This window comes from Camelus bactrianus, chromosome 2, assembly GCF_048773025.1.
Source record: "Camelus bactrianus isolate YW-2024 breed Bactrian camel chromosome 2, ASM4877302v1, whole genome shotgun sequence".
NCBI classification, from domain to species: Eukaryota; Metazoa; Chordata; class Mammalia; order Artiodactyla; family Camelidae; genus Camelus; species Camelus bactrianus.
The window spans coordinates 11,411,577-11,433,291 of record NC_133540.1 but is presented as its reverse complement, the minus strand read 5'-3'; the positions used below and the strand labels follow the sequence as shown (position 1 = coordinate 11,433,291).

Below are 21,715 nucleotides of genomic sequence, written 5' to 3'. Positions count from 1 at the left end.
TAGTTCCCCTATACCAGAAAATCTGGTTTTCCAAAAAGATAGGTGTAGGACGTCTCCAAAACAAATTCAGATGTCAGAAGTAAGACTGTGGAGAGGCGTTTTTTCATCCAGCATTGAAGGTTAAGTGATATACAGAAACACATTTTCTGAGTTGTCAGCATGTTTCTCAAAGCCGGTTTCAAATAAAAGCGGTTTGCAGTGTAAAACCGAGTCCGTGCTAGAAAGTCCCCATATATATGAAATAAGGGTAGTTTCCATTGGACTGAAACTCTGGGTTTCCAACAAGGTAGGTGAAGGATGGCTTCAACACTCATTCAGTTCTGAATATTGAGAATGTGGAGAGATATTCATTTGTCTATAATAAAGGGAATGGTTTGCAGTAGAAACACCTACACTGGATTCTCAGTAAGCTTCCTAGTGCTGGTTTGAATTTCATGCAGTTTTCATTGTAAATCCCAGTTGGAAATAGTACCTTCACATTTACACAAATGTAGTGAATTTACCCACTCATAAGAAACTGTGTTCCCAACAAGCTAGCTGATTGAAGACTTTCACACAACTTAACTCTCAGAATTGTGCAAGTGGAGAGACGTTCATTCATCTAGCATGAAATAATGGGTTGCAGTCGAAACACTTGCTCTGGTTTCTCAGTATGTTTTCCTAGTGCCCGTTGGAGATTCATGCAGTTCTCACTGAAAAACCGAGTTGGAGCTTGTACCTCCCAAAATATATTTATTTAGCTTAATTTTCCACACAAAAGAAACTGTGTTCCCAACAAGCTAGCTGATTGAAGACTTTCACACAACTTAACTCTCAGAATTGTGCAAGTGGAGAGACGTTCATTCATCTAGCATGAAATAATGGGTTGCAGTCGAAACACTTGCTCTGGTTTCTCAGTATGTTTTCCTAGTGCCCGTTGGAGATTCATGCAGTTCTCACTGAAAAACCGAGTTGGAGCTTGTACCTCCCAAAATATATTTATTTAGCTTAATTTTCCACACAAAAGAAACTGTGTGTTCCCAACAAGCTACGTGATTGACGGCTTTCATACTTATTTAAAAGTCAGAATTGAAAATGTGAATAGACGTTCGATAATCTAGCATAAAGGGAATGGGTTTGTAGAAACACGTACTCGGGTTTCTCAGTATGTTTTCTACTGCCGGTTTGATGTTCATGATGTTTTCACGATAAAACCGAGTTTGAGCTAGTACATCCATATACATATATAAGAAGTGTAGTCCCCACATAAAAGAAACTGTGTGTTCCCAACAAGCAAGGAGATTGATGGCTTCACAATTAAATCTCATAAATGAGCATGTGGAGAGAAGTTCGTTCATCTAGCTTAAATGGAATGGTTTCTACTAGAAAGACTTCTACTGGGTTTTCAGTATGTTTTCCTCTTGCCAGATTGAAGTTCATGAAGTTTTCACTGTAACACCGAATTGGAGATAGTACTTCCCATTATATATGTAAGCAGTGAATTTCCCGGCTCTAACGAAACTGTGTGATCCCAACAAGCTAGGTGATTGAAGGTTTCCCACACACTTAACTCTCAGAATTGAGCAAGTGGAGAGACATTCGTTCATCTACACAAAGGTAAAGGGTTGAAATAGAAACACTTACCCTGGACACACAGTATGTTTCCTAGTGCCGCTTGGAAATTAATGCAGTTTTCACTGTAAAACGGAGATGGAGCTATACCTCCACACATGTATTCATGTAGTGTAGTTACCCACTGAAAACAAAATGTTTTTCAAACAAGTAAGTTTTAGGATGGCTTGCAAAATCATTTATCTCTCAGAATAGAGCATGTGGTGAGACGATGTTTCATCTAGCAAAAATGGAACTGATTGGGGTAGAAAAAATTTCACTGGTTTCTCAGTATCTTTGCCTAGTGCCCTTTAGAAATTCATGAAGTTTACTCTGTAAAGTCGAGTTGGAGCTAGTAATTCCACATATAAATGTATGCAGTGTATTTACCCACTGAAAAGAAAATGTGTTCCAAACAAGATAGAAGATAGAAGAATTCCCACACACTTAACACTCAGGATTAAACATATAGACAGACGTTCGTTCACTTAGCTTAAAGGGAGTGGTTTCTAGTAAAAGAAATATTCTGGTTTCTCAGTCAGTCTCCTAGTGCCTGTTTGAAGTTCATGCGGTTTTCAATGTAAAATCTAGTTCGGGCTAGTACCTCCCCATATATATGTATCGAGTATAGTTTGCAACTGAAAACAATCTTTGTGTTTCCAACAAGCTAGGGGAAGGACTGCTTTCATACACCATTATCTGAGAAGTGAGCATGTGGAGAGAAGTTTTTCATCTAGAAAAAAGGGGACGAATTGCAGGAGAAACACCTACTCTGGTTTCTCAGACTTTTCCTAGTGCCGGATTGAAGTTCCTGCAGATTTCACTGTAAATCCGAGTTTGAGCTATTAAATACCCTTATAGATGTATGTAGTGTAGTTTCCAACTTAAAACAACCTTTGTGTTACCGACAAGCTAGGTGAAGAACGGCTTTCACACACACTTATCTCTCAGATCTGAGCATGTGGAGAGACGTTCGTTCATTTAGCACACAGGGAACGTTTACAAGAAAATCACTTACTCAGTTTTCGCACTCTGTTTCCTTGTGTCTGCTTGAAGTGCCTGCAGTTTTCAATCTAAAACCGAGTTGAAGATAGTACCTCCCTATATATACGTATGTACTGTAGTTTCAAACTGAACAGATTATTTGTGGTCCCAACAAATCTTGTGAAGTTCGGTTTTCACACACAATTATCTCTCAGAACTGAGCTTGTGGAGAGACGGTCGTTCAACTAGCACAAATGGAGCGGCCGCAGGGAAAACACTTAATCTCTGTTCTCAGTCTGTTCCCTAGTGCAGGTTTGAAGTTCCTGCAGTTTTCACTTTAAAACCGTAATGGAGCTATTATCTCCCCAAATATATGTAAGAAGTGCAGTATACAAATGTAAAGAAACTTTATGTTCCTAACAAGCTAGGTGAAGGAAGGTTTTTACACATACTTATCTCTCCGAAAAAAGCACGTGGAGAGACGTTCGTTCATTTAGCACAAAGGGAACGGGTTGCAGGGAAATCACTTACTCTGTTTTCTCATAGTGTTTCCTAGTGCCTGTTTGAAATGGCTGCAGTTTTCCCTGTAAAATCGAGTTGGAGCTTGAACCCACCAATATATATGTATGAAGAGTAGATTCCAACTGAAAAGATATTTGCGTTCCCAAAATGCAATCTGAAGGACGGCTTTCACACACACTAATCTCTCATAACAGAGCATGTGGAGAGACATTCGTTCATCTAGCACAAGGGGAAGTTTTTGCAGGATAAACAATTACTCTCGTTTCTCAGTCTGTTTCCTAGTGCAGGTTTCAATATCCTGCCCTTTTCCCTGTCAAACTGCGTTGGAACTTGTGCCTCCCTGTATATATTTATGTTTGGTAGTTTCCAAATGGAAAGAAATTTCTGTTCCCGAAAGTTTGTTGAAGGAATGATTCCACACACAATTATCTCTCAGAAATGAGCATGTGGATCTACTTTCGTTCATCTAGAACAAAGGGAACGGGTTGCTGGGAAAAAATTACTGTGATTTCTCAGTCTGTTTCCTTGTGTCTGTTTGAAGTGCCTGCAGTTTTCACTGTAAAATCGAGTTGGAGCTAGTACCTCCTCATATATATGTTTGTAGTGTAGATTCCAACTGAAAAGAAACTTTGTGTTCCCATCAAGCTAGCTGCAGGACGGCATTCACACACACTTAATACTCCGAAATGAGCATGTGGATAGACGTTCGTTCATCTAGCAAAAAGGGAACGGTTTTCAGGGGAAACATTTACTCTGTTCTATCACCCTGTTTCCTAGGGCTTGTTTAAAGTTCATGCAGTTTTCCCTCTATAACAGAGTTGGAGCTAGTACCACCCCATATATATGTATGAAGTGTAGTTTCCAAATGAAAACAAACTTTGCTTTCACAAAAAGTTTGCTGAAGGACGGATTCACACACAGATAGCCCTCAGAACTGAGTAAGTGGAGAGAAGTTCGTTCAACTTGCACAAAGAGAACGGGTTGCAGGAGAAACACTTACTCTGTTTTCTCATTCTGTTTGCTAGTGCCGATTTGAAGCTCCTGCAGTTGTCACAGTAATGAATACTTGGAACTAGTACATCTACATATACATGTATGTAGTGTAGTTTCCAAAGGAAATGAATCTTTGCGTTCCCAACAAGCTTGGTGAAGGCGGCTTCCACAAAAAATTATCTCTCTGAACTGAGCATGTGGATAGACTTTCGTTCATCCAGCACAAAGGGAACGGGTTGCAGGGAAAATACTTTCTCTTGTTTCTTAGTCTGTTTCCTTGTGCCTTTGTGAAGTTTATGAAGTTTTCAAACTTAAAACGTGTTGGAAATTCTACCTCCCCATATATATGTAGATAATGTTTTTTCATCTGAAAAAAATTTGTGTTCTCAACAAGATATATGAAAGACGGCTTTCTAAGAAACATCTCTCAGAACACAGCATGTTGACAGACGTTCGTTCATCTAGCACAAAGGAAACGGTTTGCAGTGGAAACTTTTTTCTGCTTTCTCAGTTTGTTTCCTAGTGCCCGTTTGATGTTCCAGCAGTTTTCACTGTAGAAATATATTGGAGCTAGTACCTCAATATATATATCCATATAGTGTAATTTCTAACTGATAAAAAATTTTATGTTCCCAGCAAGCTAGTTGAAGGACGTCTTTCACAAAAATTTTTTTCTCAACTGAGCATGTGGAGAGACGTTCCTTCATGTAGTCCAAAGGGAACTGGTTGTAGGAGAAACATTTACTTTGTTTTCTCAGTCTGTTTCCTAGTTCCGGTTAGAAATTCCTGCAGTTTTCAATGAAAAAATGAGTGGGGGTTTGTACCTCCCTTTATACATTTATGCAGTGTAATTTGAACTAAAAATAAACCTTGTGTTCCCAAACAGCTAGGTGAAGGGTGGCTTTCCCACACACGTAGCTCTCAGAACTGAGCAAGTGGAGGAAATTCGTTCATCAAGCTCTAAGGGAAAGTGTAATAGTAGAAACAGTTACACTGGATTTTCAGTCAGTTTCCCAGTTCCCGTTTCAAGATCCTGCAATTTTCACTGAAAACAGAGTTGGAGCTAGAACCTCCCCAAATATATATGTATGTAGTAAAATTTCTAACTGTAAAGAATCTTTGCCTTCCCAACAATTAAGGTAAAGTACGCATTTCACACATACGTATCTCTCAGACTGGGCATTTTGAGAGATATTCGTTCCTCTAGCACGAAGGGAACGTGATAAAGGAGAAACATTTTGCTTTCAAAGTGTTTTTCTTTCTGTCGGTTTGAAGTTCCTACAGTTTTCAGTGTAAAACCGAGCTGGAACTTGTACCTCCCCATATATGTGTAAGTAGTGTAGTTTCCAAATGAAAAGAAAATTTGTGTTGCCAACAAGATATGTGAAGGGCTGCTTTCACACGCACTTCTCTCTCCGAAAAGACCATGTGGAGAGACGTTCGTTCATCTAGCACGAAGGGAAGAGTTTGCAGGAGAAACACATAGTCTGGTTTCTCATTCTGTTTCCTAGTGCCGGTTTTAAATTCCTGCCCTTTTCACTGTAAAACTGAGTTGGATTTAGTACCTAGCCATATATATGTATGAAGTGTATATACCAAATTAAAAGAAACTTTGTGTTCCCAACAAGCTATGTGAAGGACGGCTTTCACACACACTTAACTCTCAGAAGTGAGCGTGTGGAGAGACGTTCGTTTATTTAGCACAAAAGGAACGGTTTGCAGGAGAACACTTACTCTGGTTTCTCATGCTTTTTCCTAGTACTGGTTTCATATTCTTGCCGTTTTCACTGTAAAGACGAGTTGGAGCTAGTGACTCCCCATATATATGTATGTAGTGTAGTTTCCAACTGAATAGAATCTTGTGTTCCCAACAAGCTTGTTGAAGGACAGTTTCCACACAAAAGTATCCCTCAGTATTCAGCATGTTGAGAGTCGTTCGTTCACCTATTCGAAAGGGAACGGGTTGCAGGGAAAATATTTTTCTCTGTTTTCTCAGTCTGTTTCCTAGGTTCTGTTTAAAGTCACTGCTGTTTTCACTGAAAAACCGTATTGGCGCTTGTACCTCCCCATATATATGTATAAATTGCAGTTTCCAACTTAAAAGAAACTTTGTGTACCCAGCACGCTAGGTGAAGGACGGCTTTCACACACACATATATCTCAGATCTGAGCATGTTGAGAGACGTTTGTTCATCTAGCACAAAAGTTAAGTTTTCAGGAGAAACACTTACTCTTTTTTCTCACTCTGCTTCCTAGTTCCTGTTTCAAATTCCTGCCGATTTCACTGTAAAACCAAGTGGGAGATAGTAACACCCCAGATATATGTATATAGTGTAATTTCTAAGTGAAAAGAAACTTTATGTTCCCAACAAGCTAGGTGAAGTACGGCTTTCACACACAATTATCTCTCAGAACTGAGCATGTGGAGAGACGTTCGTTCATCCAGCACAAAAGGAAAGGGTTGCAGGGGAAACTCTTATACTGGTTTCTCAGTCTGTTTCCTACTGCCGGTTTGATGTTCCTGCAATTTTCACTGTAAACCCGTGTTGGAGCTAATACCACAACATATATATGTATATTATGTAGTTTCTTCCTGAAATAAACTTTATGTTCCCAACAAGATAGTTGAAGGACGGCTTTCACACACAATTATCTCTCAGAACTGAGCATGTGGAGAGACGTTCGTTCATCTAGCGCAAAAGGAATTTGTTGCTGTAGAACACTAACTCTGGTTTCTCAGTCTTTTTCGTAGTGCCGTTATCAAATTCATGCCGTTTTCACTGTAAAATCGACTAGGAGTTAGTATCTCCCGATAAATATGTATGTCGTGTTGTTTCCAACTGATAAGAAACTTTGTGTTCCCAACAAGATAGGTGAAGCATAGCTTTCACACACACTTATCTCTCAGAACTGAGCATGTGGAGAGACGTTCGCTCATGTAGTAGAAAGGGAACTGTTTGAAATATAAACAATTACTCTCTTTTCTCTGTCTGTTTCCTAGTGCTGGTAAGAAATTCCTGCAGTTTTCAATGAAAAACCGAGTTGAAGTTTGTACCTCCCCGTATATATTTATGCATTGTAGTTTCCAACTAAAAAGAAACTTTGTGTTCTCAACAAGCTAGGTGATAGTCGGCTTCCCCACACAATTATCTCTCAGAACTGAGTATGTTGAGAGACTTTCTTTCATCTAGCACAATGGGAACGGGTTGCAGGTGAAACAATTACTCTGTTTTCTCTGTCTCTTTCCTAGTGCCGGTTTGATATTCCTGTATTTTTCACTGTAAAACCTATTTGGAGCTAGTACCTCCCAATATATATCCATGCTATTTTGTTTCTAAGTGAAAGGAAACTTTGTGTTCCCAACAATCTATGTGAAGTTCGGCTTTCACACACACTTATCTCTCAGAACTGAGCTTGTTTAGAGACGTTCGTTCATCTAGCACAGAGGGAACGTCTTGAAGGTGAGACACTTACTCTGGTTAGTCAGTCTTTTTCCTATTTCCGGTTTGAACTTTAAATTTTTCACTGTAATACCGTGTTGGAGCTAGAAACTCCCCATATATATGTATGGAGTGTAATTTCCAACATAAAAGGAGCTGTATGTTCCCTATAGTCTAGGTGAAGTTAGGCTTTCACACAAATTTATCTTTCGGAACTGAGCCTGTGGAGAGACGTTCTATAATTTAGCAGAAACGGAAGGAGTTGCCGTAGAAACACTTACTGTGGTTTCTTAGTATGTTTCCTAGTGCTGGTTTGGAATTAATTCAGTTTTCACCTTAAAAACCTGTTGGAGCTTGTACCTCCCCACATATATATATTTTCTGTTTTTTCCAACTGAAAATAACTTTTTTTCCATCCAACTATGTGAATGTCGTCTTTCACACACATTTATCTCTGAGAACTGATCATGTGGCGAGACGTTCGTTCATCTAGCACAAAGGAAATGGGTTGCTGTAAAAACACTTACTCTGGTTTCTCAGTATTTTTCCTAGTACCGTTTTGAAGTTCATGCAATTTTCAGTGTAAAACCGAGTTGGAGCTTGTACCTCCCCATATATATGTATGTCGTGTTGTTTCCAAATTAGAGAAACTTTATGTTCCCAACAAGCTAGATGATTGACGGCCACACACACACGTATACCTGAGAACTGAGCATTTGGAGAGATGTTCTTTCATGTAGCACAAACGGAATTGGATGCTGTAGGATCACTTACTCTGGTTTCTCATTCTGTTTCGAAATGCCGGGTTTTAATTCATGCAGTTTTCACTGTAAACCCGAGTTCGAGGTAGTAACAATAAATATATATTTATGTAGTGTAGAATCCAACTGAAAAGAAATTTGTTTTCCTAACGAGCTAAGTGAATGTCTTCTTTCACTCACACTTATATCTCAGACCATAGCATGTGGAGAGATATTCGTTCATCTAGCTCAAATGTAGTGAGTTTCAGTAGAATCACTTACTCTGGTTTCAGTATGTTTCCTAGTGCCTGTTGAAAGTTCATGCAGTTTTTACTGTAAAACAGATTTGGAGCTAGAACCTCCCCATATATATGTATGTAGTGTAGTTTCCCACTGAAAAGAAGCTGTGTTCCCAACAAGCTACGTGATTGACTTTTTCACTCACACTTATATCTCAGAATTGATCATGTGGAAAGACATTCGTTCATCTAGCTTAAGGGAAATGGTTTGCAGTTAAAACACTTACTCTGGATTCTCAGTATGTTTCCTCTGCCGATTTTAAGTTCCTGCAGTTTTCACTTTAATTCCCAGTTGGAACTTGTTCCTCCCCATATGTATGTATGTAGTGTTGTTTCCCACTTAAATGAAACTGTGTTTTCTCAATAAGGTAGGTGACTGACGGCTTTCACACACACTTAACTCTCAGAATTGAGCATGTGGGGAGACGTTCGTTCATCTAGCATAAATGGAATTTGAAAATGATGATCATGACCTGTGCTTGTAAAAAAACAGTTAAGGGAGCATTAATTTAGAGCCTTTATAGTTATGGCCATGAGACATTACAGAATTTCGTTTTCAGCAGTTGATTTCTTTTTTTTTAAACTTCAGAAAACTTAAGTCTTTCCTGTAACTGGATATAGATAGTGAATATCTTAAAATCTTGAGCGACCGCTTCAAAGTAGACTAGTTACTTTGCTTTTGGTCTTTAACGTAAAGGAATATCCAGAAGTCCAGTGGCAGTTCGTAAGCAAGGGCATTATCCTTGCCTTTTCATTTTTTATGTGGAATAGGTATAACTGTATACTAGGTTACTGTGTTTATCTGAAGAGCTTCTTGAATATGTATATGTAAGTTATATTTTCAAAAATTATAATATTATGAAAATCAATTAACCTTGGAGATATATTTCATATATTTTATTCTTTAATAATATAGATTTAGATAGCCCTGTTTTATGTAATACTTATAAAAATAAGTTGGCTTTATATAAATCCTTTTTTGATAAATCATTTAAAAATTGGTTTTTTTTATCATTTGCTTCTTAAAAATAAGATATTAATTGCACAATATGTATTTTCCTTCAAGTTCATCCTTTTTTCTCTATACTATCTTGAGTTGCTTAGATAATTTTTCCCGCAGTATTATTTATTTTAAACACTCAGTATGTGCTTCTGTCTGTTGCTTTATTAGAGAGCAAGAATTCATTATTATTTTTAATAAAATATACTTTCAGGAAACTATACTGGGATTCATTCATTCACACAGTTAAGCAATGATACCTGTTTTGTTATATCAATTGTCTAAGCCTCTCAACTTCCAAAAGATTACATGGACAAAGTTTAAAACGTCATAAATGATTGACTAACAAAGTTTATTGTGTTCCTTGATTAAAAGTACAAATATGAGTCAGTCTTAAATTCGGATGTAAACGTCTTATAAATTACATGAGTCTTCTCCAAAATTCTTTAATTTGGGCTTTAAATCCTCCAGTAAAAAACTGGTTTGAAGAAGAAGAAAGTCGAGAATAGATTCAATCCAAATTCTATGGGAATAAACAAAGCTAAATGTTTCAGTCATTTTTTTGAAGCAGAATAGGTATGATTTGTGCACCATATGATTTTAATAGTATTCATCTGAACATACGGTTTTGACAACATGAGACCACAAGCCAGCAAACAAGATCTCAGGCAAAGCAAGAAAAACAACTGAGGTGATTTTCTGCTGCAAAATTTCCCCTAAATAAAACTGTAATTGAGAACAAATCTGACGCCATATTGGTTCTGTTCCTTCAGTTTGAAGCACTGTGCCCTGTTTTCCAGGCTTAATCTTGCTGGCTTTGCACCTTTTGTAAAACAACGTTGCCTTTAGCCTAAAACCTACAGGAAAGCCTATTCTCGGGGCTCTGACCTTTAAGGATGTTAGCACTTCTGCACTTATGCAGAGATGGCAAGTTGCAAAATAGAGAATAACCTTTGTTTTGTTGGAGGCTTACAGGGACACAATAGCCTGAGCCACATGGATGGCTGCAAGAACAAAGAATCCCGGCAGCAAGAAGTTTGCACAACCAACCACACCCCCTCCCCTTTTTAGTTCAAAAGGAGCCTTAATTCTGACTTGGGAAAGATGATTCTCCAGGACATTAGTCCCCCATCTTCTTGGTCTGCCAGCTTTCTGAATAAAGTTACTATTCCTTGCCCCAAAACCTTGTCTCCTGATTTATTTATTTATCACTGTGGTGCAGTGAGCAGAACAAGTTTGGCCTCAGTAACAGAACCAGCTTTGTCATTCCCTCTGATGTGAAATCTCTCTGGGTGTACAAGTGCTTGCCTGGTGGTGGTGGTGGCGGTGGTGGTGGTAGGCAAAAATATTTCACATCTCCTGATTTCAATAGGCTAAAATTTACTGCTATTTAAGTCAACTCTAGACATTTACAGAATCACCTGCAGATGTGCTTCTGGGAGCTACAAAATTTCCAACAATGAAAATAATTCTATTGTCTCCAGACAAGATAATTTTCCTCAAAATTCAGCAGCTCTGAAACACACTTCAGGAGTACAGATAGATGCAGTGTTCTTCATTTCCCATGCTGTTCTGACACAATTTTCCTCTTATATCAAAGTAAATTAAAATCAGTCTTCAATAGCAGATGCTCTGTCATGATACAACAATGTCAATTCCACTTATTTATTGAGCCAGAGCAGCTTTAGAATAAATGACTTTATACCAAACTCCTGCTTGATATCCTGTCTTCTCCATGGTGGCTAATTCCTTCTTCTTACTTCCTAAAAGTTCTCCTGTTATGGGAAGTTAGCCTTTACTGTGCACATTCAATTGGAAAGGCACAAATTAAATATGTGAGGGGATGACATACATATTTAATTCTTACTTATACATAAATAAAAGCACACAGGACCTGTGTCTTGGAAGATGTCACTTTCTAATGTGGGCAAAAGGATGGTCTATAGTTCAATCAATGATCTAAAAGCAGTTTTCTAGGATATAATAAAGCAGTGCTTGAGTTATAAGACAGAACAACTCCTGGATATGAATCAGTGGCACCAATCAGTGGGTGCACATGTGTGCATACACACGCCTATGCACACGGAGCAGCCTTGGGGACACTCCATCTGTGCTGATGGAGCAAAGCCATGCTGGGGAGATGAGGAAAAAGTGCCTAATACAATCAAACCAGGACACCTGAGTAATGTGTAATAGGAGTCAATTGAATTTTCTGGTTAGCTGAAGGCCAAACAAAAACACTTTTAGTTTCAAACGTCATTGTTAAAAACTTTCTTAAAGCACAGAAGCCTGTTTTCCTGCTTTGCTTAGTGTCACATGGCATATTAAACATGACAGTTTCTTAGTTCTCTGACTGTGGAACGGGAAAGGCCTTGCTGTCATATTTCTGAACATTAGTCTATGTTTTGCAGCACAGTGGATACTGAAAATGGGGCAATTTGAGTGAATGGGAATGGAAATAACCTAGCAGTCATTGACTGTGTGTGATTTGCCAACTTTCTCCAAAAAGTAGGGGTAGCAAGCAAATCAGATAAATTGAGGGATCCTGGGGTGGGGAGTCAGGTGGGCTGACAGCTGGGTGGTCCCAGGTAGCTTGTTTTACTGTGTAAAATTGTGACTATGATCCAGACAGTAACACACTGTCAAATTCTTGTGCCTGTAGCTTTGATACCTGGCCAAGTCTGTGAGCCAATTTTATCGATGGTGCATAATGAAGATAACTAACATTACCTGAGGACCAGGTTGTGTGACTTCCATGCATTGACTCACTGAATTCCCTAAGCACCCTTTGTGGTACATAACAGTCTTAAAATATGCAGCAGGGGATTATTCTGTTTGCAGATGATAAAATGAAACTCTGAACTGTTGAAGCCTGGCCCGAAATAATGCAGATGGGAAGACGCCGTGCTGGGAGCTAAGCTCGGGCCAGGCTACAGAACCTGAAGCTCCCAGCAAGTCCCCTCACCCAGGAACCTGGCCCACAGCCACTGCCTGGCCCTGTTCTATTTCTATGAGTGCTCATAGGAAAAAGCCAGGTACTCAGGGTCAATGCGACTTGATTAAGAAATTCAAACTGGGATAGCCTTTTGTTGGGGACTGTAACCTGGGAGTGAAACTGGCAGTGAAGTAAGGGAGGAAACATCTCTGGTTGTAAGAATATTTCTAGGGAAGAAGGTTCCCTGATGGGCTGGCATGGGAATCGCTGTGGTTGTGAGCCCCGTGTTGCACTGTGGGGTTGTGGGCAGGGAAGGAGAGAGGCTGTTCATACTGGTCATAGTCATTACAGTTTGTAAACAGCTGAGTTCTGTTCCCTCACAGCTCAGACACATGCAGGACATGAGGATGCTTAGCAAATGACCAACAGTAGGTATCAAAGACCAAGAGTGGGGTGGGGAGGAGAGATGGGGCCACCTTCTGGAAGAACCGCTGCCCCAGGGGACCAGGAAGGTAGTGAATGATTGGGGATGCACAAAGGGTTTCTATGGCCTCATCAGGTAGTTCCTATTTTAAACTGATAGTCTGGAATATATGGTCAAATGCGGTGGAATGTCTGCTCTTATTTTAAGTTCTACAAACACTTAAACGGATAGATTTCTATCTCCATTATACAAGCACTGCTGGGTGACCTTTATAGTCAATGTGAGGATCAAAAGAGTGAGTACTTATTAATGCTATTCCCATGCTTCTTCTGAATTAACACTTCAGCAACAGTATAACGGCCACGCTCCTTAACAACTGCCTCTGTAAGGGTCTTGTAAGTCACAAATAATAATTATAAAGAAAATATATTAAAAATAATAACAATTACAGTTACAACAACTATGTTGTTTATAACGATGATAGTGTTAGCATCTCCCTCTCATATTAAACAGTACCCAACACTAGATTCCTTAGGAAACAACGCCAATGCATTTTTGTACTTTTCTAAGTCTTCACCCAATGAAGCCTTTTTATTCACATTGGTCCACCACAGCCAGAATTGCTGTTCCTTGCATGGTGGGCTGCCATGCTGCGATGTTCTGGGCTTTTTCTGGCACAATGCGTCTATACTGGGTAGTCAAGGTTCCACGTACCCACTCTGATTTCCAATATATTGTTCTCCAGAGCCAACAGAGGGGCCACTGGAAAGAGGCCACATATACTGTGGTGAACCCAAACTGAATACCTGTTGAAGGAATGGACACAAAACATGGAGTGGTGGATGGATGGAAGGACAACATAAATTCTTTTACTCCTGTAAAGAGAGAGGGGAAAATGGTGAAATAAATCCCAAAGAGAAAAGACGTTCATGGTAATAATAATTTTCAACAGTGAAAGAATCCAAACAAAAGGCAAATATAAAATCTCTGGGAAGAAGACTCATTACAACCTGTTTCTTTCACATATATACCCTTAGTAGGAATAACATACTTAAAAATCTTCAACCAACCATAATTATTTGCTCATAATAAACTTGGGAATCTTGAAGCATATTATTCACTCTCAGTGTTGAAATAATACAATCTTGGAAGATGATTTGTATTTGAGGATTAAAAAAAGAATATTGTGGATGTATCTAACAATTTAAATAGAAATAAGAAATGTACCTTTGGGAAAGCTATGCATAGAGAATGTTGGAGGAAATACACTGAATATAGGCAAGTGAGCAAGCTCCCTTGAGTCTGGGAAAGTGAGTGCAGCACATTCAGAGAGTCTATGAAGTTATTACAAGCCACAGAAATGTATGCAATTAAAGTGTCTTCCTAAGCAAAATATTCTTCTTCAGGAATTTTTATCTTGATATTTCTATGGTCTGTGTGGTCACAGGAAGTCAAATTTATGGTGGTGGCTTAGAAGTTCTTTTCTCTCTGTGTGTAATTTACAGGGCAATGCTACAGATGGGGCAGCAGAGATCTGTGGTAAGCTGTTCCATAGGGTGGGGGAGCGGTTAGAAATGATAAGGTCAGAGATCTAAAAGACTTTTAGACCCTCCCCTCCTAACTGGCAGACCTTTAAAGTAAACTAGCACAGGTATGTAACTAAGACAGTGGATGAGAGGCAAATTTATAGTCCCTTTAGTGTTACTGCTCAGTCAAGGGGTAGGGACCACTCTGGCCAGGAACGGCAAGACCGTGAATGGGGTGGATGCGTAGGAGGAGCTGACATTTGCTTCTGACCTGAGAGGCAGGCGTGTGTTGCAGAAAAGCCGACAGTGCTGGAAAGATGCAGTAGGTCCACAGCCCAAAAGGAGCTGTCATATTCAGGGAGGTCAGAGAGCAAGAACCAGAGTTAGTGACGCCACAGGGTCAGCAGCGTGGCAGCATTGATGTCAGTATCTGTGTCCATAACCCACCTAACCCTACATGAGCTCATCTGCCTACGGGGGCAGGTAAGTAGCAGAAATGCTTGGAGTGGGTGCAGCCACTGGCAAATTGGCAAGTGGACATCCTAAGGAAACGCAATGCTCAACATCACCTTATTGGAAATAGGGCCTCACAGTGTCAGATCTCCTTCTTATTCAAGAGAAGCCAGAAATTAAGAGTTTATTAGCAATCAACCCAGATCAAAACCCAGAAAAGATATCATTTTATAATGACAAAGCAGGCACAGACTATTCAGAGATAAATTAATGAAAAATATTAAGAAGATTCTGATAAATGATTTAAAAAAAGAAAAAAAAAGATGATTGAATGAACAGTAGAATGCACCACCCTCTTCAGTGGGCAGACTCAAATTTGGGGGACATAGAACATTTTTTCTCCAAAATAAATTTAGTATCTGAATGCAAATTTAGTTAATAATCCCAAATGGATTTAAGAAAAAAATCTGAAAGGTGATCCTAAATGTATTCCAGAAATATACCTATATATACAAATAAAGTAATGAGGAGGGATGTTTCAATTTGTAGTATTAGGGATATTCTGGAAAAGGATAAAACAGGACCAACTCTAGGAGGTATTAATCTATGTTCATGGAAACAGTATAGAAATAGTGCACTGAGAGTATGAATGAAATACATTACATTTCAAGAATAGACGTGGATATTTATGAGATTTTAGTAATATTATAAAACTGACACTTCAAATCAGTGGATTCAAGTTCTGCAGTAATTAGCTAAATCATTGGAAGGCCTGGTAGACTGTCCTCATTTATGACATTAAAATAAATTCCAGATAATTTTTTAATTAAAAAATAAAACACCAGAAATAACCCAACATGATTTAATCTGTTCAGATTTTCAAGCGAGAAGAACTTTCTAAAAAGCTTTTGGAACAAAGACCAAAAAGTGCAAAGGCCTAGCAACTCAGCAAGGCCAGAAACGCCCACTGTAAAACAAAACGAACCCTCGCCCAACCCTCTCTCACGGCCCTGTATTGCTCTCTGATATGTTCTACACTTTCTTCTTCCCTTTAAAGTCCAGTTTCTTGGAGAAGTACCTGCGCTGAAGACACCTCAGGGCTCAGAGCCCTGCATCCCCCACGGGCCTCATCGCAGCACTGAGACAGGAGTTGTACTGCCGGTGGCTGCGTGTTTCAAACTAGTCAGCATTTTCAGCTCGTGTTTATTTGATTACCAGTTAGCTTTTGCCGTGGACAAATATTTTCCTCTCAGGGGGACGTTTTCCCCCCGTAATTTTTGTTTTACTTAAATAAACTTAAAAAGCCCAGACAGAAAAGTTTGTGTGCACATATGCACACACACAGATACACACAGATCTGTTTTTTAAAGTCTACCTAAGTATAGTCCTCCTCCTCCTTTTCCCCAGGCTTGGCAATTAAAGGTGGGCTTTAGCTCTTGCTTTATTGCCCCACACACACCCCCTTTCTCACTATGCTCCTTTTAGTCAGTGTTCAAATCCCTCTTAAGCCAGGTTACAGCCTTCTCTGTGTTGCCTCAACTAGTTTCTCCCAACTGCTCTGCTATTCTTCTTTCTCTTGGTGGATTTCTCTTCTCCCATGTGCCATGTACATGGCCATTTTCCCCAGGGCCTCGTCCTCAATCCTCCACTTGGCAGGAATGAATCGCCCCCACGGCCTCACCCACAGCTCCTCTGAGCTCCTGACTGTTGAATCCAGCTTAACAACGGGCATCACTCCTCAGATGTCCCATAGACACTTTGCAATCAAAATGCCACACACAGAACCATCTCCTCGAAAGCATCTCCTCCCCTTACACTCCCACTGCAGATCCACTCTCCAGATGGGTCACTGGAAAGTCACCTCAGCAGCTCTGCAGCCCGCCGCCCCGGCCCTGTAGTCCCCTCTGCAGCAGTCACCACTTCTGCCGCCCACGACTCTCTCCCTCAGCCAAGGGCCTCTCTGCAGGCGTGTGTCACATGTCTGGATTACCTGGGGTGGCCCCCGAAATATCCTTTCCCCCCAAAATGTGGGCCTCCCCCCAAAAATGTTATTATCCATTCTGCTGCCAGTATAACCAGATATACTTTAACATAATCAATATGCAATTCTCTTGCTTACATATATTCCAATATAGCCCTGTTTCTTTAAGGATACATTCAAGTCTAATCACACAAGACCCATTGTGACAGTGGCCTTGTGCACCTGATATTCCCACCTGTGGATACTTTGTTCTAACCCTACTTGTTGTTCTTCAGTCTGGCCAAGCCGCTTCATGCCGTGTACTCTTATATGTCTCTACCTCTCTGCATGAAGTGTCCACTCCCTCTACCACAAATTAGAGAGCTAACTTCCTTTCACCTTTCAAAATTCAGTTCAAATATTCCCAGCTCTATGAAGTCCAATGTGTGTTCACCTGCTTAGCAATCCATCAACTACTCGCCAAGTCTCGCCTGCCCTGCGGAGTGCAGACACCAAATCTTACCTGTCTTGTTCTCCCCAGCAGTTGATACAGTGTTTAGCATAGCAGGTGCTCAGTGTTTGTTGGATAGATAAATGAATGAATCAGTAAAGAGATGAGAGGTCTACAATCCCCCCCAGTTACTCAGCTGCCATTTTGGAAAGTTCATTCTCTGGAGTTAAGGAAATGTCAGTGCAGGTGGTGGGCAGACAGAACAGAGGTGAGGGCGTGGGGGAGAAAGGCCTGGTCCTGGAGAGCGCAGGAGAGGCGTGGGTGGGATAACAATGGAGAGAGAGGGAATGGAGTGGGCGCATGCAAGGAGATGTTGAAGAACAACTGATATTAACTGCAGTAAATTAAATGGAGAACATAATATATGAAGGGAAGATCAAGTTAACACAGCAAGGGTGGAAAAGGCAGTACCAGAGACGAAGAGCTCTCACTTCATCACTCACTGCATTTCACTTACGGCACCCGCCCTCTGGGAAGGCAGCGCCAAGTTCTTGAGAGACTGGTGTTTGTGCTGTGGGTGCTCTAAGTACAAAACGGTATCTTATGGCTTCCAGATTTTAAGACTGATAGATTATTTCTCTTGTGTCCCGTGTCTGAGTTCTCAAACAGCAGGATCTTTTGCTTCTGGGGGTGAGCTATTGTGGTTAATAACTAAGGGTTACTCCAATAATCTCAAAGGACAGTGGGGAAATCACTAGAACAAATAAAAGAGAAATTTCACTCAGAAAAAAACATATGCCCTATAGAACCTTGTGGGGGCCTTGGGGGCAATGTTACCGCCAACTCATCTAACAGTTGTATGTGAGTGCATTAAAACTCCAAGCTCAAGTCACTTAAACACATATGAGAACCAGGGTCCAGGCTGTGGTGCTTCAGACATGCACGGGAAGATGAAAAGCCTGACTATTGCCTCCGACAGGATCAGTCCAGCCGGGGAGAGCAATGGACACAGACATGATCAAGCACCATCAAGACAAGAATCAACTGCAATTCATGCTTAGAGAGGAGAGCAGAAAATCTCTAAAAAGTTGAGGGTTTGCTGCCAAGGCTTGGCAAGAGCCCTTCCAGGCAGAAAAGCAGAGAAAGATACTTCTGGCGAAGGAGTCTAGGGATGGTGGCAGGGTGCGAGGCCTAAAGAAGCAAGGGTGGAGGGCTCCAGGGTCATCTGTCAGAAGCTGTTCCCCTTCAGCAGCTAAGAGGCCTAACTAAAAAGGCAGGTGGGGTGTCATTAATGATCATGGGGAAAACTGGGAGGAGAAAACTGAGGTCAGGAGATCACCACCAAAGGCACTTTATTTGAGAGGAACAAAAATAATTCAAAAAGCACTTGAAAATCCTATCTCCCATGAACGAAAAGAACACAAAATAAGTTTCACTCCAGCGTTGAATACAGAATAACAGACTGCCTACTCTCAAAAATGGATTGAAATTTCTAATTCGTTAGGGATTATTTAGAGAATAGGAAAACGAATAAATCTGAACAATCTCTCTAGAATAGCTGTTACTCCATCCTGTTATGTAGGGTAGAGTTAGGCTGAATTATTTAATTAGTATTTTAATGAGACTATAAAGTTGTAAAAGTCCTATCAATTTCTCCCAAAAGCGTACAACTTTTCCTTTCAATGACCTTTATTTGACTTAACTAGAACAATAACTATTTTCCAAGGCTTTTTTCGTGTGTGTTAAAATACCAAATGATATGCTGCCCTCAGAATGTTGTTGTTATTATTAATGCTGATAATAGCCCCAATAAGAAATATTTACAATTATGACTCATTTTGGAATAACAGGTCATTGGATTAAAGTCCTTTTGAAAATAAGCAAAAAAAACGAACATAATTTCTACACCAGGGACAGGAGCTGCACCCTTAATCGAACCTGGTCACTAAGCACAACAAAAGCAAAGATGAAACTCAAATCAGACACCAGGCCACAAAGCATAGCTGACTGAAGATGCCACAAAATGACCTTTCATTCACCTAGGGAATCAGATGCGTTTCTATGTATATTATATATTTTAAAAGCAATTATTATATATATAGCATGTAATTTAGGAAAAAGAAAACTCCCTCTTTCTGTAGACTTATAAACAGGAAGCCCAATGGGGTGTCTTGCAGACATGAACCCGCATGCATAAATGCAAAGCCTATTGACCAAAATACTTTCCTGTCTCCTAAGTTTAAAAAAAAAAAAGTAATTCAAGGCAGTGGTGAGCTCAAAGGTCTCAGATACAAAACGTGCACATCATCAGCCTTCTAGTAGATAAAAGTGTGCCATGCATAATAGAAAAGATGAAGTTTCCTATGGAAATCTATTTTGAGATGCAACAATTTAAAGGCAACCGAGAGCTCAAAACCAAGTTCAAACAAAGAGAAACAAAGGCCAAGCAAATGTACAGAAATGAACAAAGACATTGGAGAAGGAGGGGATCTGTGTTCTACCAATACTCCAGATCAGCAAATTCATCCTGAATTCAAGCCAGTGATGTGCCATGAGGTCACTCAAGGAACCAGGCTGAAACCATCGGCCAGAAGAAATAGGAAAAATGTCAAAGGCAGGTGTGAGGTGTGGAAGGGGTGACCCTGTGACCCTTGCTGCCATGAGGCAGGATGCTCTTGCGGGCTTTCTGCACAGGCTGGCAGGCTCACATGACTCTGTTTAGAAGGATATCAGCCAACAGCTGTGCCACACGGGCTGCAGCCCGTGCTGAGTCACATCTAGTAACGGTTCTGAGTTCATCCTTAGACGACATGACCAGAAGGATCTGAGAATCAATGATGGAGAATTACCTGAATGAGTATTCCATTTTATTCCATGGCAGTAAACCTTCAGCTTTGTACAACATAAATATTGACAAAGATATACACAGGCAACCTATTTGAAAGCCTGACTGCATAATTGCATCTAATTGAGAAAAGCGGGCTCCTTTTCGGTATGCTAGGTCTTTGTTTGGCTCGGTAACCGATGCTTCTGAGACCCAAAGCATATTCTAGTATAACCGACAGCACAGAAATCCCCACTGATGACTTACTCATTTCAGGGTATTCATAAAATAACCCCAGTTTGCCCGTTGGATACAGATGGTTGTCCCATTCCCATCGTGGGGTGGTCTGTTCTGCTCCTGAAACTGTGGCATCATTAGATTCATGACCCAGCTGTCAAACAGATCAAATTATAAGGCAAGATATTATCAGACCAAGGTCATAAAAGTATTACTGACATTTCAAGCTGAACACATCATCTTCCCAAGTATTTAATTTCTTGTTCTCAGGGTAAATTTCTTTTTATTGCTGCCTCCCTACCCTCAAGTATTGTGAAAACTAGTCCTGACTACGTACCTTGGGTTTACCAAAATTGTAACGACTACTACTACTTTATCTCCTACCTCCTTTTCAGGTGGGCACTTTAGCTTTTAGAAGATACCTACCCTCATTTGTTTTTTCCCCCATTTCTCTGCTATTATCCACCATGGCATTTTCAGTCTGTAAATTGTCAGAGAAAATAAGTAAAAGAAAGAAATACAGGGTCGGTGAGCTGGTGATAAGTGCTGCAGAGGAAAATAAAGGAGGGCGAGGAATGTGTGGTAGGGAGGAGTGTGGATGGGGCAAGTGACCTTTGAATAAGGCAAAGACGGAGGCAAAGGGGTGGGCAGAGGGAACAGTGATCACAGGCCTTGAGGTCCCTCACGCTGGACAGACAGCATGGAGGCTGGTGTGGGCCAGAGTGAATAGGAAATAAGTGGTGCTTTTGGGGGGTGGAGCCTTAGAGGCTGCCTTGAGGATGTGGGCATTTTTCCCTCTGAAGGAACTGTGGAACAATGGAGGATCACTGAGCAGAAAAGTGACACTCTAACGTTGGATCGAACAGGTCCAAGACCCTAATTTAAGCTGAACAAATCAAGGGCCAAAGAAGTGACATGCCACCTCAAATTCAGTGCAGAGCTTGAAAGAAACAGCCTCGACTCGCAGCCCAGTGCTCTGCACCCTTCTGGATGTTGTCCCACAGAGCTGTCTCTAAGGTTATATTTTTTCCTCACTCAGAGGCTTGTGGGACAACTGAATGCTTCCCCCTTTTTCAAATGGCAATTTGTCATGAAAGGAATTCGGAGTTGGCAGTGAAACAAGGCATGGACCTGTAGACTACAGAGCTGTTTTTCCTGAAAGCAACAGCTGGCGCGTGGTTTACTCGTGGAGTTCAGCAGAAGAGACAGAGCAACAACAGACAACTTAGCATCTTGCGGAGCTTCGGCTGACTGCACTGCACGTTTGGATGGATTTCAAATTTGGACAGTGAGGCGGCTTCACACGAAAGGCAGGTGTATACATCATACATGCCCAC

At 40.5% G+C, this 21,715-nt stretch overlaps 1 long non-coding RNA gene across 1 annotated transcript; it reads right to left on the bottom strand.

Moving 5' to 3' along the window:
- Nucleotides 1-9,899: 9,899 nt before the first annotated feature.
- On the bottom strand, nt 9,900-20,506 carry LOC141579466 (uncharacterized). Its single transcript, XR_012510968.1, has 2 exons — nt 20,409-20,506; nt 9,900-13,802 (listed from the first exon to the last, which is right to left on the bottom strand). It is a non-coding gene; the product is annotated as an uncharacterized LOC141579466 (long non-coding RNA).
- Nucleotides 20,507-21,715: the final 1,209 nt, after the last annotated feature.